An 18,763-nucleotide genomic window follows, 5' to 3' on the forward strand; every position below is an offset into this window, starting at 1 on the left:
TGGTCGGTCGCGCACTGCGACACAAGATTACTTGTCCGCCTGGAGCGTCGGCGCATGTGAGGTCGCCACGTGAGTCTAGTGGCCGCGCCGTATAGCAAGGCGTAGGGGCTTCGCGGCCGACACGAGAACAACAGGAGTTAACCCACGACATCGGTCTGACCGGGGCGAGCTGCGACGCCGTGAGACGGGAGATCGGCGCGCCTTCCTGCGTCCGTTGAAGCGGCTGGCAGCGGACGGTTCGGGAGAGCGTTGGGGGTGTTGCGCCAGGTCTTCTCCAGAAATCGCAGTTTGTTAGAAGTTAAGTGGTTGGTGATATGTTGTTACAGTTACTTGTTAAATTCTACTTGTTTTCTTGGTCAGTCTCTCGTCCCCAGCTTGCTCGTCTGTCTCTCTTCCGCATTTGTTAGGCAGTTACTGACTATCTGTCTGTCGGTCTGCCGTACTTTAATAGCTGCCTCTGTCATGTTTGTCGAATTCGGTGTTAACGAATTTATAGAATTAAGGTATAAAGGTCGAATTCCTGAAATATGTTTTATCTTGCCTATCATCTTGCGAGGCGGTGTATGTGTAATATAAAGCATGTTGTACATTTTATGTAAGTCTGAATTTCATGGGTTTTATTTTAATAGTAATTTTTATAAAGTTGCCACCCTTCTACCGTAAGAGTCCTTTTAAAAACAGTTTGCACTTTCGGTGGCAAATAATTTCTTAGTGTGAGTGTTTGTACCATTTCCATCCCTCTTACGGAGTGCATAGTTAATGTGTTTGTGTGAGTTGTTGAAATTTCTAGTCTAAAGTAATTTGGTGTGTTGCAGATTTGCACCAGTGTAGTCTTCCAGTGGTTGTTGTGAGCGGTCGTGACTACGGCCGTGCTGAACGGGAGCGCCAAGCTTCTCAGCGCGAAGGCTCATACTGTCAATATTGTTCTTTCTGCATCTAAATAAAATTTTAACTTGATATTTCGAGGGTGCTTTTCTGCTTATAAATTTCAAATCTGTTTTTGAAAAGGCTGTTATGAATAAAATTCCCATTTGTTAAAGGTAATTTCATTTTCATCAGTTACTCCCTGGCAACTACTTCCACTATCACCTAGTGTGATTAAATGTGTTACTGTTCTTGATGAATCACTAGGAAATAAAGTAACTTCTTTAAGAAAAGATTTTGAAAGTAAAATCACGGTTCAGTGGCCATTTTAGAATGATTACAATACATTTAGATAACTGAAGTATCAGTCACTTTAAAACGGCGATGGAGACAAGTCAGCTGTTTAATTAGACATATAGACGTACATATGATAATTACGGCCTAGATAAAATGATCTCTCATAATAGTTTTATTCTAGTTGTTGACCGAGATCTAAGAAATTATCAAACACTGCTAAGTGGATATTTATGTTCGCAGCGCTACACAGTTGCCACGTAATAAAAAGAAGGATTACACCATTACTTGGACTCAAGAAAATGAAGCGCCTGTTGACGTACTCTGTTTCCTCGAGCAAACTCTCCAATTTCCCAAGAGTATGAGGCAGATTGTAATGCGGTCCATATAAGCAGCTTAGCGGCGAAGAACGTGCCAACAGCTCTCAGTGCTTCGCCGTTCCTGTGAGGTACGAAACTGATTGCAGGTATTCTAGCGTAAATCCGTCTGATGTAATACTTAATCGCTTGGAAGGGAGATGGCAGCAATACAGGGAATGTTTACTGCCACCTGGTTACACACATCTCCGAACGTAACACGATCTTCGGTTGGATGCCTCACTGAACGCAGATGCAAGAGCACTGTGAAGGATTCCTAGTCGGTAACAGACACCTGCACTAATTAGGAAAGGCGCACCCAGCAACCGAAGGAAACCGATCCGTTTGAGAGACTCCTATGCGGGAAAACCATGCGTTAAATACAGGGTTATTCATAAATACTTTTGGGGATTCGGAAGATAACTGTCCGAAAACTACAACACATGCAGAAAAAAGACATGTATCACTGAATATAGCAATTCTCCGAGTTCGTAATAAGCACCATTGTGTCGCTACAGACCGCACCACTCAGGCACGCGTTTCAGAAATTGTAGAGGTATCATCCACTCTCTATTGTCGTATCAAAATACAAACATCAGCAGAAGTCTTGCATCATTTGTTGATATCAAATACACGGTATAAATACCAAAACGTTGCTCTTAGGTTTCTGTGCGCATTATTTGTAGTATGTATAACGACGTCCGATGGACGATTTTTCACAGCACGTGGTAGAATGTCCACTCGCTTGGATATGGTATTGAATCCCTCGTGGGATACTTTCAGTGAGATCATCAAGCCAGCCCAGGTCCAACATGTCCCGCTTTCAAATGGCAAATCTGTGTAAGTTACATAGAGTACGTGGTCACTGTAGACGTCGTAAAACAGTTCGTTTCAGTCGATACCACACATGTTCGATAGGGTTCATGTCCGGGGAACAGATAGGTTACTTCGTTCTGGTGATCTTAGCATCCTGAAGCAACCTTTCCACGAGGACAGCACGATGAGAACGCGATTTATCATCCGTCAAGATCAAATTTTCACCAAAATATTGGCAATACTGTCCCACTATCGGTTGCAGTATCTCTTCCCTGTAACGTATAGCAGTGAGATGGCCCGCAAAAATCACGAGAGATATACGGTGCTCCCATGCAATGCCACCGCAGGACATCACTCTGCCACGACATCGTTGTACAAGTGAGGTAAAGTGTTGGAGGTGTTCGATACTATCGGATTCTCTCCGAACAGATTGTCTGCGATTTTCGTGGAACAAACAAATTTGAGAATGAGATTTTCACTCTGCAGTGGAGTGTGCACTGATATGAAACTCCCTGGCAGACTAAAACGGTGCGCCGGACCGAGACTCAAACTCGGGACCGTTCCCTTTGGCGGGCAAGTGCTCTACCATCTGAGCTACCCAACCACGATTCACGACCAGCCATCACAGCTTCAATTCTGCCGATAAAGATGTAAAAGAAGAACAACCATACACAGTCTGGAGAAACCCTAAACCGTATGAGGGTAGAAGTGCCAAAGTGCTAGACAAACCTGCAGCAATGGGGTTTCCTAAAAGAGAATGAAAAACACTCTCTGTCTGTGTGGTTCTGTCCAGGATCCTCAACACCTGCTTATCTGTTCATATTTATACCAGCCCTGCACAATGAATGGCTTATGGGAGGCAAATGACGAGGCCATTTGGCTGCTGATTTTTGGAAGTTTGCAGTCTAGTTCCGGACACGGAAAGTAAGTAAGTACTACTCATCTGCGTGAAATTATATTTTTCTTCACTTAGAACTAGCTGCCATTCGTCACACGAATAAGAAATTTTGTTTCAGTCATCGTCTATTCCCCTACAGTCACTCAACTACAAGTCCTTATCGTACACCACAGCATCATCAGAAAATTGCAGCAGATTATTTATGAGACACTCTTTCTTTCCTAGATCCATGTCTGAATGTACACAGAGGTGACTAAAATCGTGGGATGGCGCTGTGCACGTACACAGACAGCTGTAGTATCGCGTACACAGGGTATAAAAGGGCAGTGCGTTGGTGGAGCTGTCATTTGCACACAGGTGATTCATGTGAAAAGGTTTCCGACGTGATTATGGCCACACGACAGGAATTAAGTCTTTCTGGGCATCACCTCTTACCATACGGACCTTGGCCTTCACTTCACGACCGAGTGATCCAGAACTTTCGTTGATTTATGTAGTTCGCCCCCGCAGATATCAATTGTTGGCTGCTGTCGTAGTGTCTTCCCCAGCAGCAACTGTAGCCATGTTAATGATCTGCAAACGAGTATTGACCTTTGCCGCATCATGATGGGTGTCCATGTTGAGAACCTGTATTGTGAATTGAAGACTTCGACAGATGGTTTATCCACTGAATGTGTCTGTTTTCTGTTTGTCTTGTAGTTTCGCGGACTCTTCTTTTTAAATTCAGAAGGTGCTTAAGAATAATATATTCGCATGCATTTGATTCTGTTGCCATGTCGATGTAAATATGATAAGTGAGCGTCGGCAAAGTAACTCAATTTTTTTACCATTTTTAAAGGCTAGCTCTCACAATAAGCAAGAGCATTTACTTCCGTCTGTGTGAGAAATCTGGAGGTGAGCGTTTCCATACTACAGAAGCACATTTTTTCACACAATGTCTCTAACTACAGCTCTCTTATACACTGAGGCGACAAAACTCAAGGGGTAGCCCCTAACATCGTGTCAGACCTCCTTCCGTACAGCGTAGTCCAGCAACTCGACGTGGCAGAGACTCGAGAAGTCGGTGGAGACCCTGCAGAAACACTGAGCCATGCCGCCTCAACAGCCTCCCTTAGTTGCGAAAGTTTTACTGGTGCAGGATTGTGTGCACGAACTGACTTCTCGATTACGTACCATAAATATTCTGGATTCATCTCAGGGGATTTGGGTGGTCACATCATTCGTTCAAACTGTACAGAACGTTCTTCAAACCAATAGCGAACAGTTGTGGCCCGGTGATATGGTGCATCGTCACGAGAACATCAAGTCCATGAATGGCTGCAAAAGGTCTCCAAGAAGCTGAACATAATCAAACGCAGTCAATGATTGGTTTGGTTGGACCAGAGGACCCAGTCGCTTCCATGTAAACACAGCCCACGAAATTATGGAGCACGGCCAGCTTGCACAGTGCCTTGTAGACAACTTGCGTCCAAGTCTTCATGAAGTCTGCGCTGCACTAGAACCCTACCACAGCTGTTACCAGCCGACATCGGGACTCATCTGACCAGATCACGATTTGCCAGTCGTCTAGCGTCAAATCGGTATGGTCGTGTTCCCTGAAGAGGTCGATTTTCCACCTTTTCGAACGATTCTCTTCAGCCGACCCTTCCAGGGCTCGGGCACGTGACAGGAAACTCTTCCTCGAACAAAGCCGTCGGTCAGCAGGCTGATGTCCATATAAAGGGTGACGCATGTCCTTTTCTTGCTTGGTTTTTTCTGCTTCGGCAGCGATGTCACGTCGTATGTTGGGCGGTGTGATCCCCATGATTAAGTACATCTTCTGCACTGGGGTTGGCCTCAAGCATCCGGTAACAATCCGTGCTATTTCATTCACCGCGAGATCAACTTTTCTCGCGTGTGTTGATGCAGACCATACTGGAGCGGCGTATTCCGCGGCTAACACACTGCGCACAAGGACTGAAGTTCTCAGGACTTTTGGGTTTGCACCCCAGGATCCGCTGGTTAGTTTCCTGATGATTTTGTTTCTAGTTGAGACTTTTGCCCTTGTGGCATTACAATGATATTTATAGGTCAGTGTGCGATCCAACGTGACACCAAGATATTTGGGCGTTTTACAATTATCGACACGTTAACCTCTCCATATTACATTTAATTCACGATTTGCCTCCCTGTTCTTTAAATGGAATGCACAGACCTGCGTCTTGGAAGGGTTCGGCCTTAGGTGTTTTGCCTCATAATACTGGGAGAGAGTTTCCAAGGTACTGGTTAATTTCTCCTCCACATCCATAAAATTGTTACCTTGGGCTGCAACTGCAGTGTCATCGGCATACATAAATTGGCGCGTGATGTTTCGTACTGGTTAGTCATTTGTATATATATTATACATAGATGGGACGAGGACGCTTCCCTGAGGTAGGCCATTCCTCTGATTTCTCCACCTGCTCTTCTTGCCCTGGAGACAGAGGAAAAATCTCATGTTATGCAGGAAAGTACCTATCAGTGATGTTAAATGGTAATCTCTTGTCACATTATATACTTTCCTAAGGAGCCTCCGATGGTTTACAGTATCATATGCAGCTGAAAGGTCTATGAATGCCACTCCCGTGATCTCTTTCCTCTCAAACTCACGCTCGATATGTTGGGTCAGGTTCAGGACTTGACCGCAGCACGATTTGCCTGATCGGAAACCTGCCTGCTGTGGGATTATCTGTTGTTCCAAGACGGTTTCTATGGGACTTAGCATCAGGCGTTCCAAGATATTAAAACAGTTACATAAAAGAGACACAGGTCAGCAGTTTTTCGGGTCATCTGAGTACTTTTCTGGTTTCAGAAGTGCCACCACTCGGGCTTTCCTCCACATCTTTGGAATATGGAGCCTTCCTACACATGCGTTTATCAAATCTAGCAGCCACTGTAGGGTATTACTGCCAAAGTTTTTAATTTGCTCTAAGTTCATCGATACCAGGAGCTCTGTTAATCTTCAAGCTGGAAATGGCTGCAGTTAAGTTCTGACATTGTAAATGGTGCCTTGAGGTGATGATTTTCCTCTGCCGGATCACGTGCTAATGGTTCCTGGTACTTTCTGCCGTGGGTTTTGCCATTCATATGGAGTGTAATGGCGACTTGTTCTGCCGTGACGTTAGTAAATTTATCATTTGAGTTTGTGGCGTCACCGTTAAGGTTATTTAACAGTTTCCAAGCCCGCCTACTGTTCACTTTCATGTCCACGTTCTCCACGAGGTCACACCATTTGGCTTTGCAGTTCTCACCTATGACTGACATGAGTTCATCGCCTGATAGAAGTGTCTCATCATCAAAGAGGTCGTTATCGAAGAGCTTCTAGTATCTTTCCCGTAGTGGCTTTGCGTCCTAAGACAGTCCCGTAATATACTGTGTTCTGCATCCTCGCGGTATCGTTTTCCTAGACACCTTCTGAACCTGTGTGAGAAAAGAGTCGTACATATCAGGTTGTGGGGGGGATTTTTGTTATTTCTACATCAATGAGCTCTCTAAATTCCTTCCAACTGGCCTTTTTTAAGTTGAACCTTCTTTTGAAATGAACTTGTTCAGGCTTAACAACCGCATTGACCGTGCAAATGCTGCGTATGGGGATTGGCTCCCCAATGAGTAGTTCCAACAGGGCAACAGTAGTGTGTTGCTTCACACAGACACATCGGTTTAATATCTAGTGGCAACGTTGTAAAGCAATATAAAGTGGAACGATCATGTAAGGACTGTAAAAAGGATGGCGAATGATCAACTACGGTAGACTGAGAGAGTTCTAGGGAAGTGTGGTACATTAGTAAAGAGCCCCGCGCTTAATACGACTCATTCTTCAGTACTGCCCAAGTGTTTGGGATCCCCACCAGGTCAGATTAAAGGCAGACATGGAAGCAAATCAATGGCAGGCTACTAGATTTGTTACTGGTACGTCAAATCACACGCAAGTGTTGCCGAGATGCTGCACGAACTGAAATAGGAATCCCTGGAGGCAAGACAACCTACTTTTCGAGGAAGACTATAGCGAAAATTTAGGGAATTGGCATTTAAGAGTGGCTGCATAACGATTTTGCTGCCGCCAACGTACATTTCGCTTAAGGGCCACGAAGACTAGATAAGGATTTTGAGACTCATACGGAGGCCTATAGACAATTGTTCTTCCGTCGGTCAATTTGCGAGTAGAACAGGAAAGGAACTTAGTAGCAGGGTGACAAGCTACACTTCACCATGCACCGTACTGTGACTTGCGGAGTGTGTGTGTAGATGTAGAAAAATAATTTTTTACATAAATGAATACCCTAATTCCTCACACAACTTTATTGTAGCATGAAAGACATATCCCGAAAATTGCAACTTCTTCTTAACGCTGGATACGTTCAGTTTCTTACCCAGATGGACGAACTTCCGCCTGTGGGCCGGCCGGTGTGGCCGTGCGGTTAAAGGCGCTTCAGTCTGGAACCTCGTGACCGCTACGGTCGCAGGTTCGAATCCCGCCTCGGGCATGGATGTATGTGATGTCCTTAGGTTAGTTAGGTTTAATTAGTTCTAAGTTCTAGGCGACTGATGACCTCAGAAGTTAAGTCGCATAGTGCTCAGAGCCATTTGAACCACTTTAGCCGCCTGTGGGTAATATTCGAGCCACGTTGAGGCGACCGACCACCCAACCACACGCTCACTATAATTGCTGTCGGCAACAAATACAAAACGTTTCGTTAGTCCAGAGGTAGAGGCAGCAAAAAAGAGGACCCTCCAGTATGAGGAGAAACGACAGGACTAGCTTCCACAGCACAGGCGGAAAGGAAAGAAGGAAACGGCCGTTCCCTCATTCATGCGTAGTAAGCTGAGCAGTGTTCATAATCGTAGTGCTTAGTAAAACACTGATAATGAGGAACGCACACTCCGCTTTTATTTTGTACAAGTACTGATGTGGTCCAACTTGTGAGAGTATTCTGTTGTTACACTTCCTAAATCAGTTGTATGACACGTACGTACTCGTACTTAAATTATCGAACAAATGCATTTAAAAAATATTTTTCTGGCAGGCATTTTATTGGAGGAAATGCTTACGTGGTGTAGTGGGCATATGTGTAAAACAGTTATAAATTTTATACTAAAACATTTTATACATTTCATTTTTAGTAATTTTGGCATTTGTTTAACGTTAAAAGTGGGATTACGGCAATTTTTTTGTGTGCGGTAGGGGAGAAGAGGACGAGGAGAGAGAGAAAGAGAGAGAGTAATTAACTGTAACTCAGGCCAGAACCTACTCCTGTGTCCGTCACCGTTTTAATTGTGCTATTTTCACTTTTCACTTCATTAACAACATGAGGATTCGACTGCTGACAACAAGTTGATATCATTAATAAATGATATGCATTATATTACCTTTAATTTGATAACTGATGGATATTTGGTTGAATCGTTGTTCACTTAACCGTGAATGAGAGAGCGCTGAGAGTTGTTACTGTCGTTCACAAAATTACATATTTGCGCACAGTATTTGTCAAGATGTTTCATTTCGATTTACTAAGTTAGATATCATCAAGCTGATGGTATAAAATTTGGAACAACTGCGTTATAAGACATCTATAATACTAGCAACATACTTGCTCAATATAGTACGGTGACGTAACAGCAACATACCTCTTAGTAAGATGATTTATACAACACTGTCCTATGTGGGTAAAGATACGTGACGTTGGATATCCAGGCAAATATAACAAATTGGAAAGACATTTGTAAGCTTTGTGTTGCTACTACACGACATGCAACGGTTTTAAGTGTTTGGGACAATTTATTTTAAGGGTCACATTAACTGTAAAGTAAAACAGGCTTTTGTGGTGCCTTCTGTAATCTCCGTTTGATACAGCTTAAGCTTCTTTGATACCATTGGTAGTGGCACGTTTCAAGTGCAGTTTAGATGGAAATCACGAGCCATCTGCCATCCGCTTCTGTCTAATAGTCTCATCTACCTCTTTCCATCTATTAGAATGTACCGCTGTAAGTTCCACGTTGCTCTTGCTTGTTTCCTAATGTCGTCTACCTACCTGCAACTAGTTCGTCATCTCTATCTTTTTTCTTCTCTTGCTATTCTGAAAAGCGTTTCTTTTGTTCACTTACCACCCCACACGCCGACATTCATGCAATGACTGCCTCAGTCTCAATTTTATTTCAGTCACAATTACGTTTTCCATTCCGGTTTGTTCCATGACACATTTCGTTTCCAGTCTTTCCCAGTACTACACACCATGCATCTCTCTGCCACTAGCTGAGACACTCGCAGTTTCTCGCGTGATTCACCATACTGAAAGTCCGTGTCTCTCTGCTATACGTCACACCCGGCAATATCCACTTATTAAATCGTTTACGTTTCATATATTTCGTAATCTTACTTCAGAAAATTTCGTTTGGTTTACTAAAAGAGATCCATGCCGCGATAAATGGTATGTGCACCATCTGAAATATCAAACTAAAATATTTTGTCTTATATAACAGTCATAGATCCCAGCTAAGCCAAATGAAAAGACCGAAGAGTACTTCATAATTTTCCAGTTTTCGAACCTCGTGTGGGTCGCACCTCTTTTCTTGAGAAACTAACATAGACCGATGGAGGAAGGAAGAAGAATTAGCGCCTAACATCCCGTTGACACCGAGGTCATTACAGCCGGGTACAACCTCGGATTGTTTCAAAGATGTGGAAAGTACCACGCCATTCCCTCTCAAAGGAACCATCAAGTCATATGCTTGGAACAACTCAGGGTAATCATGAAAAATCTAAATCAGAGTAGCTGGGCGCGGATTTGAGCCGCCGTCCACCTCGAATGCAAGTCCAGTGTCCTAGCAACACACACTCATGTGTAAAACCATTATGGCCGCCCGACTGACAGATTTTGGACTGCCTTTGGAACGCATTACAGCAGCGATTCTGCGTGGAATGTATTCGAACAAACCTTGGTAGGCATCTGGAGGTATATGGTGCCAGATACCTACACACCCATAACTTCCCATAAATTATCATCCTGTTATTTGTGAGCCCGGAGTTGCTGCTCGAAAGAGTCCCTGATGTTTCTCAATCCGTACGGATTACGCGAATTTGATGGACAAGTGATCAAAATGAGTTGGTTGGTCTGGCGTGTGGCAGGAATACGTGGACTTTTAAAGGGAAGAGCACTCGAGAAACTGGAAGACGCCATGAAGGGCATCGACAAAAATCTCATTGTTCAATACGAGATTAGCATAAGCAATGAAGACCTTCAGATAGCTAGCTAAGTTACCAAATAGATTTTATTTGCTAGCTTAATCTTCTGCGGCAACTAAATTTCAGAAAATAGAAAAAAGAGCAATAGTTAGTAATCAATGAAGACCCCAAACGATGGATTGAAATTATTAAATAAATTTGACTTCAGCACAGTTCTGAGACATTTGTCCAATGAAAATATACTGTCAGCGCACATCATTGTGTTTGTAAATATTCTGGCCCCTAAGGAATTGTTAAAATGCACAAATAAAACAAACTAAACAAAATTTCAGATCATGTTATGAGCTGCAAGCTGACGGACAGGAAACGGAGGGTGTGAACACCAAGAAAACAAGGCAGGTGTCGCGTGCGCTGAGATAGAAATACGCTTGCTGCATAAACGTTAATGTTAAAGAATGCTTTTGTAAAGTAAAATATGCTGATACAGTAAAATCCCTACACGACCGCAAGTACATTATCATACGTACAGTAATAAAGACGCTGTGATAAGCCTATGTGCCGATCAAACAGATAACTGAATGGGTCGTCGTAGAGTGACAAACATACAGATAAATATGGGAATAGCTTACGGAGTGGTATTTTGGGACAAGCCTGCACTGCAGCCTTCGATACTGGGTAGTTACCCCCTAAAAAGAGAAACAAGTGGTATGTATTGAGCTAATGTGGGAAACGTAAATTGTCCGAACTGAGCCGGCCGAAGTGGCCGTGCGGTTATAGGCGCTGCAGTCTGGAACCGCAAGACCGCTACGGTCGCAGGTTCGAATCCTGCCTCGGGCATGGATGTTTGTGATGTCCTTAGGTCAGTTAGGTTTAACTAGTTCTAAAGGCGCTGCAGTCTGGAACCGCAAGACCGTTACGGTCGCAGGTTCGAATCCTGCCTCGGGCATGGATGTTTGTGATGTCCTTAGGTTAGTTAGGTTTAACAAGTTCTAAGTTCTAGGGGACTAATGACCTCAGCAGTTAAGTCCCATAGTGCTCAGAGCCATTTGAACCATTTTTGTCCGAACTGAGGCTGCGTCTTCATGTAAAAATGTCGGCGTTACCTCCGACACCGTGAAAGCAGACGCGCACGGCTAGAGTCGGAGTCCTTCTGGTTTACACAATCAGAAGGAAAGCTAGCGGTTTTCTGAATATCAGGATGGTGCGATGAGGCGACGCCAGCTTAGGTCTAAGAAGAGCTCGCTCCCTCTCTCCCTCTCTCTTTCCTGCATGGAATTTTCTGCTGTAGTATTTTTTCTCGAACTCTAGTTGACTGAGCACTCAGAAATAGTGATCTTTACTCGTCATTGACTGACGACGAATTTGTAGTCCTCAATGACTACAGTTTGAGGCGCGTTTCCCTTCCAGAAACACTGAGTTTTGAGAGCTTCGGATGTTAATTTTTGAGTCTTCGACTAGAGCAATCCGTTTATATCACCGCCAAGGATGCACCAATTAAGCTCGGTGGACACCGACTTTTACTTACTGGTTCTCGACCCCTATGGAAGCGGACTTAACTTCAAGTGTGGGGTTCTGATGACAGCAGACCACGGCTACAGGTCCGTAAAAGCGTCTTTTCAGTGGTGTGTGCTGCTTTTGCCCTTGGTTCATAAGGGAAATAGGACTGGAATGGAAGTTCATGATAGAAACACTCTCAGTGGTGTTGTTGGGACGTGTCATTGTTCGTAGCGTCGCTATGTCTCTCTTTTATATTAGCTACCGATCGCAGTTATCCTAGTGGATCACGACCCATACGTTTATCGGCAAAGTTCACAATACACTGCCCAGTCCGAACAGTTAACTTCTTGCATGGCTGAGTAACACTAACATATGGCATGATAGGTACAGTAGTCCCGGTCTCAACGCCGAAGGCCATCTTTAGCAACATGATTTAGAATGTCGGTTTTTCTTATCTATACGTCTGTCTCCATGAGTGCCTCCTGACGACATTTTAAACTATAATTTCAGCTTGTTTATCAGTGGTTTACTCTTGTTGTTTTGCTTCATCTGTGTGTTCGCTTTATTTTTATAGTTAATATATTTTTGTCAGTTCATTAGACTAAAGAAAAATGGACAATCTGGACTTATCCCGTCTTTTCGTAGCTTACGCATTCCCAGCCCCCTTTTTTACTTGTGTTGTAGTGCATCCATGTTTTGTTTGCGAGGCCTAACATTTGCGTTATTCACTGCATAACTTTCATTTGCATTCCGCATCTGAACTGAGAGGGCGCACACCAGTCTTCGGTAATATCCTGTCGAAATCAGGTATCAAAATGGCTCGAATAAATCAAGCCTCCTGAACCGGCTCCTTGCAACGTACAGCAGATATCCAATTCGCCCAATAGTAGCTGAGCAAGATCAACGCCTTGCCTTTCATTGCGCTGGAATCTTTTCTTGTAATTTACAGAGATTTGCCATCTTCTCCGACGCCGAAGATCCAACTGTGATCGAACAATGACTGTAGTTTCAGTGGAAATGAGACCAGTACACTGGACAAGACAGTAAATTTTTATGGTTGTATAAAGTTGCCAAAGTATGATGGGTCCAGAAAATATTTCATCTCCCATAAGACAGGCAACCCAACTTAGATTATCCCTTATGGTTACTTAAACACAGTCAGGACATATCAAAAATCCATATTAGCATCAGGCATAGGATATGGCACGAGCGATTGGTTAATAGATTGCAGCTTATGAAGCCAGCTTCGTTAGTTAAGAAAATTCAACTAGGAGTGCTAAAACGATTTACGGCCACCTACCGCAATACCGAGAATGCTGCATTTTTAATAACTTTGGGAATGTGTCCACTGGATTTGTAAATTAGGAGAAGGATAGCACTTTATTGATTAAAGAAAGGCAGTCAAACAGAATTACGAGGAATACTTGGATCTGAGGCCAATACAGAAAAGCTAGTACAAGATCGTAAGTTGGAACTGTAACAACATGAACGGGACTCTTCAGAGACTGGACGGAGGACATGCGAATTTCGCCCTAACATCAAGGAGACCCTAAAAAATGAGATTTCTACAGCTGTCGAGTGGACTGATGCATTACCTGTCTTGTTATGACCGGTATGCTACGTTCCTCCACAAGATGAAAACGCAGATTAGTGATAGTTGCGCCTGCGACATTGTGAGCACTCCAGAGCACTCATTGTGGGAATGTGCGATCTACAAAGATGTAGCGGGTATTGTACGTCAGGCATTAACAGAGATCAACATAAACATCATTGCCCCCTTTTTATTGCTTAGGAAAACCACACACTGCATGTTGTACCACCATACAGCAAGTCCTTCAAAGGTGGTGCCACCGCAAAAGAACACCGAATCACCACCTTGCTTCACTCGATGGACGGTGTGTTTAAGGCGTTTGCGTGACCGGGTTCCCTCCAAACACGTCTCCAACGATTGTCTGCTTGAAAGCATATGGGACACTCATCGGTGAAGAGAACGTGATGCCAATCCCGAGCGGTCCATTCGGCATGCTGCTGGGTCTATTTTTACCACGCTGCATGGTTGCCAAGATGGACCTCGCTATGGACGTCGGGAGTAAAGTTGCACATCATGCACCCTATTGCGCACAGTTTGAGTCGTAACACGACGTCCTGTGGCTGCACGAAAAGCGTTATTCAACAAGGTAGCGTTGCTGTCAGGATTCCTTCGAGCCATAATCCGTAGGTAACGGTCATCCACTTCAGTAGTAGCCCTTGTGAGGAATGAGGGAGGCATGTAATCGACAGTTCCTGTCCTTATGTCTTCTCCATGTCCGAACAACGTCGCTTTGGTTCACTCCGAGACGCCTGGACACTTCCCTTGTTGAGAGCCCTTCATGGCGCAAAGCAAGAATGCGGACGTGATCGAACCGCGGTATTGACGGTCTAGGCATGGTTGAACTAGACAACATGAGCCGTTTACCTCCATCCTAGTGGAGTGACTGGAACTGGTCGGCTGTCTGACCCCCTCCGTCTAATAAGCGCTGCTCGTGCATGGTTGTTTACATATTTGGGCAGATTTAGTGACATCTCTAAACAGTCAAAGGGACTGTGTCTGTCATACAGTATCCACAGTCAATGTCTATCTTCGGGAGTTCTGGGTACCGGGGTGATGCAAAATTTTTTTTTTCATGTGTGTAGTTGGGTAGCTTGTAACACCACAGACCTAATGCAGTACTGATTTATTTTGCCTTTTGTTTTATTTAATGTTACATCGTTGAGCTTCTGTAAATTTGTTTCATTGAATCGAAAACACAATACTGTATACTCCTTTCTTTGCAAAAACTTTGATCTCTTTTAGAGTGTAGAAAGTGTAATCTGTGAGCAAATTGTATGTTTTGTCTTTGCCATAAAATCTCTTTGGTTATCTTTAAAATTAAATAATTTTATTTAAATAATCTTGTGTAGAAATATCAATATGTGCAAATGTTCTGTTTTATTTAATATGCTTGGTTGCTGTTATGGAAACTGCTGATCCTCGCTTAGGGTTCTTAGTTATTTTGTATGTAAAAGGTGTTGTGGTTCCCCTCTGGAACGGAACTGTGTAGCGCGCGCAAAGGGTGGTTGGCCTAGGTAGAAAAGGTGGAACAAAGAGTCAGTCGGGGACGAACTACCAAACTGTGAACTGCCCATGTAAAAGTTGTATATTGTGCTGGTTCCGAGAGAATCTTTTCCTGACGCTTTACAATGCCTAGGATGGATGGATAAAGAGCTGTAACTATTTTGAAATTGGTATCTATCATCGCCACCAAGAAATGACAGAGTCTAGCAATTCTACCTGCAAATCCACCAACCAACATGCAATCGCCTCCACATTGCGCAATCACTGTAATGGAAGACTATAGTAATGTACAGTGAAGGAGCAGCTTATTGAATGTGTTAGTGTGCTCAAATATAAGGTAATTTATAACTGAATTTATGTACCTACTTCGATTTTTTTCCTTACCATAAAACCTCTCAGGTTCCTCTCCGTTTGAACTAAAGTGATAACCGAGTGTCCTTACTGAAAGAACATCAAAGCCCAGCATTTGCCTCCTGAACACAGTAAAAAGAAAGTTAAAGTGCCAAGAGAGTGAATTAAAGTAAATGACGCTTGCTGGAAATAATTTTCCTATTAAAACTGCTTATTAATATGTTGTTGCCAACTTCAAAATTAAATTTTCTTATAACTGAGGCTTATAAAGTTTTGCTTAATAAATGATCACATTGCTGCCTGTTGTAAATCGCAAAAGGTGAGTCAGTATCTTACAAATGTCAATTTTGTGTCTCACTGTATTAAAGTTGAAAACTGCAACTGTGGAAAGTTATATACTCATGCTTGCTAAGCACTTGTTTCTTTTGTGTATTGAAAATGCATATTAATGGTGTAATAGGATCCACAGGTTATCCATTATGCTCATGATAAATAACAATATTAGAAAGACCACTATCTATGAAAACAATTTCTCTATTCAAAAGACAGTGAGCAGTAGCCTGTTAGTGAATTCCATTTAACTTTCATTCTAAATAGAAAAGTATTTAGCTGAGAGAGACTTAACCTGTGACCAGTTCATAATTTTGCACTGACCTACATTTACAATTTTTACGTCAGCTGGGAACATGTTTCAAAAGTAATACTGAACCTATGTCTAATTTATGATTCTTCAATCAATATTAATAGTAATATTATAAAGACCATTCAGTTTGTATAAGCCCTGAAAGTAATAGCGTGTTGTATTATAAGATTATATTTATGCAAATAGTTTGTTCTGATCTGGTAGCTCGAACCTTAACGTGAACATACTGTATTCAGGTGCCAGAGTTCATTGCACTCGCTTGTGGCAAAGTATACGATGTGTTTGCCCATTAAAGTTACTCATACTTATTTTCTTGAGCAAGAATGTCAATCAATCTCTTCCCTAATTAGGCTGGTGACCGTTTTATTTTTATTCTTTGAACAGTGTGGATAAGTAAATTATGGTTTGTTACTGTTTGAATATTTACGTAATTTTGACTATCACTTCCGATTAGCCACCTCCTTTAGGTACAACACGGTCAACATAACAAAATTCCTCTCAGAGGGTAACACTGCTTTGTTGCGTTATACCATATTTGCTTTAACAAGATAGGTTTATTTCACGACCTGTCTCCAACTTCAAGGTTATGGTATTGCAGTAGCGGTCATAGTGTTATAAACTGATTAAGTATTTTCTTAAATTGGTGTTATGTAGTGGTAGAGAAGAACTGTAGTACATTTTTTTAGAGTTATCATCTATTTTTTATATTTATAAGTATCAGAAACAAATAATGAATACGTGTATTTATTACTGTCAAAACTCTGTGCCCTACGTTAGTTTTCAATATAACAGGATGTACTGTGAAGAACACGTAAACAAAATAAATATCTTCCAGATGAATTCGTTTTATTTATCCTGGACAAAGCAAACAATGAAACCGTTGTCGTATGTTATTTGGCCTTTAATGTGAAACTGTGAGCCCATCAAACGACAGAAGAATCCATAAAGACAACCGAGGAGTCACTTTAGATGAGAACGACGACACAGTGTTTCCATTTCGACACCGCTGCGACGTGGCCACAAAATTTCGCGTGTGACTCACAGCTCACGGCGGTATGCCAGTGTGCACGGTGACGGCAGTGTAAATATCGCATTCAGCCCGCGCCACCCCTCCTTCGCGAACACTTTGTGCTGCGGACATTCCACGTCATGTCTCGCCCCTGCAGCTCGGCAAACCCGCGACACAACGACAGGCGGACGCCAAGTCTAGCCGGCCGGCCATGTCCTGGGATTTCTCTGCGCCGTCACGGCTGAAGCGACGCCGGCGACGCGCCAGGAATGCGCCTATACGCCCCCACCTCCCCTCCTCCACCTACTACCCACCCCTGTCCGCCCCCGCAGTAGCTCCTCCAGCGCTCCACTGCCTCGCGGGCCAATCTCGCAGCTCGCTAGCGCCCGCACTCACTACGGTCGTGTCGCCGTCGCGACAAAGCGGCTGGTTGCCTGACGCGGACGCCAGAGATTGCTCGTCCCGGCCTGACGCTACGGCCTGCCCTGGGACCTTCCTCTTTCCTCCTCCTTCTTCCTCATCCCCATCGTTCCTCCTCTTCCAGCATATCCAGCCAAGAGTCTCTCTTGTCCTTTGGAAGGTTGGAGTTCTTGACTAGCATTTCGCTCTTTCACCAGAATTCTGACAGACGATACAACGTGCTTTGTGTGTGATAAAGGAAGGTACTGTAGCAAGGAACAATACTACAGCCATATTTGTGCTGTGAGGCAACCGCTGAAATGGTAGTAGCTACACAATATGACCGGAAATCTCTAGCAATCCCGCTGAACGTGTGTCACGTCAAAGTCAGTGTTGACTGTATAAAGCCCAGCACAGTGCATCGGTTTTACATGCATCTTCTGTTCATTTACTTCTTTTATTTATACATATCAGAGGTAAGGAATTTGTCGTAAGTGTCCATAGTCTGTTACAAATATATAAATAAGCATCTATATATTAAAGTAAATAATGTTGTCAATAATGATAAGAAGAGTAATATAAATAAAACAAGAATACTTAAAAAAATGTGTTCAGAAAAGAGTACAGCCAAAGGGTTAGGAAAATTTTGCAAAGTAAACGGAATGGCGTCAACGCAATCAAAGCACTCGACATCTCAGCCACACACGTCATCAGACATACTTCAGGTATATTTTAAACTGGGCACAAGAAGAGCAGGATAATACGAACATGGAAACAGGAAAACTCTTGACAGTTCCCCATGCACTCCGCCCTCGCAACGACATCGACGGTCTGTACGTGCCCAGAAATGCAGGTGGTAGGGGGGACTCAAGCAGGTGAGCCACACAGTGGAACAAAAGAAGCATTGGAAGTCTGTGCATCAGATAGTCAAGAAGTGTTTCTGGTTTTAGTCAGTAACAAAGTGCTCATCGCTAAACAATAAAATCAAGAATGTAATCCAGATAGCTTGACAATATGCGCAATAAGCATTGCGTGGAAAGATTTTGGACAACACTGAGGGCAAAACAGAGAAAGAAAAGAACTAATCTTGGCTGACAAGTCGAACTCTGAAGAAGGAAACTGAGGAACAGATTTTTGCTGCACTGGAATAAGCCGCCAGAACTAACGACACCAAAATCAGAATGTAGAAACTCATCAGAAAAGACAAAATACAGACAAAGGAAAGAAGCTGACAAAATAATTTACCACATGTTGAGCTACTGCGACTGACTAGAGGCGGAGGCACAATGACGTGCATGATACGCCGGAACATATGTCTAAATTAATATTTGCGATGGCAAAGAG

The sequence above is a fragment of the Schistocerca serialis genome, chromosome 7, assembly GCF_023864345.2.
Source record: "Schistocerca serialis cubense isolate TAMUIC-IGC-003099 chromosome 7, iqSchSeri2.2, whole genome shotgun sequence".
In the NCBI taxonomy this organism is placed as follows: Eukaryota; Metazoa; Arthropoda; class Insecta; order Orthoptera; family Acrididae; genus Schistocerca; species Schistocerca serialis.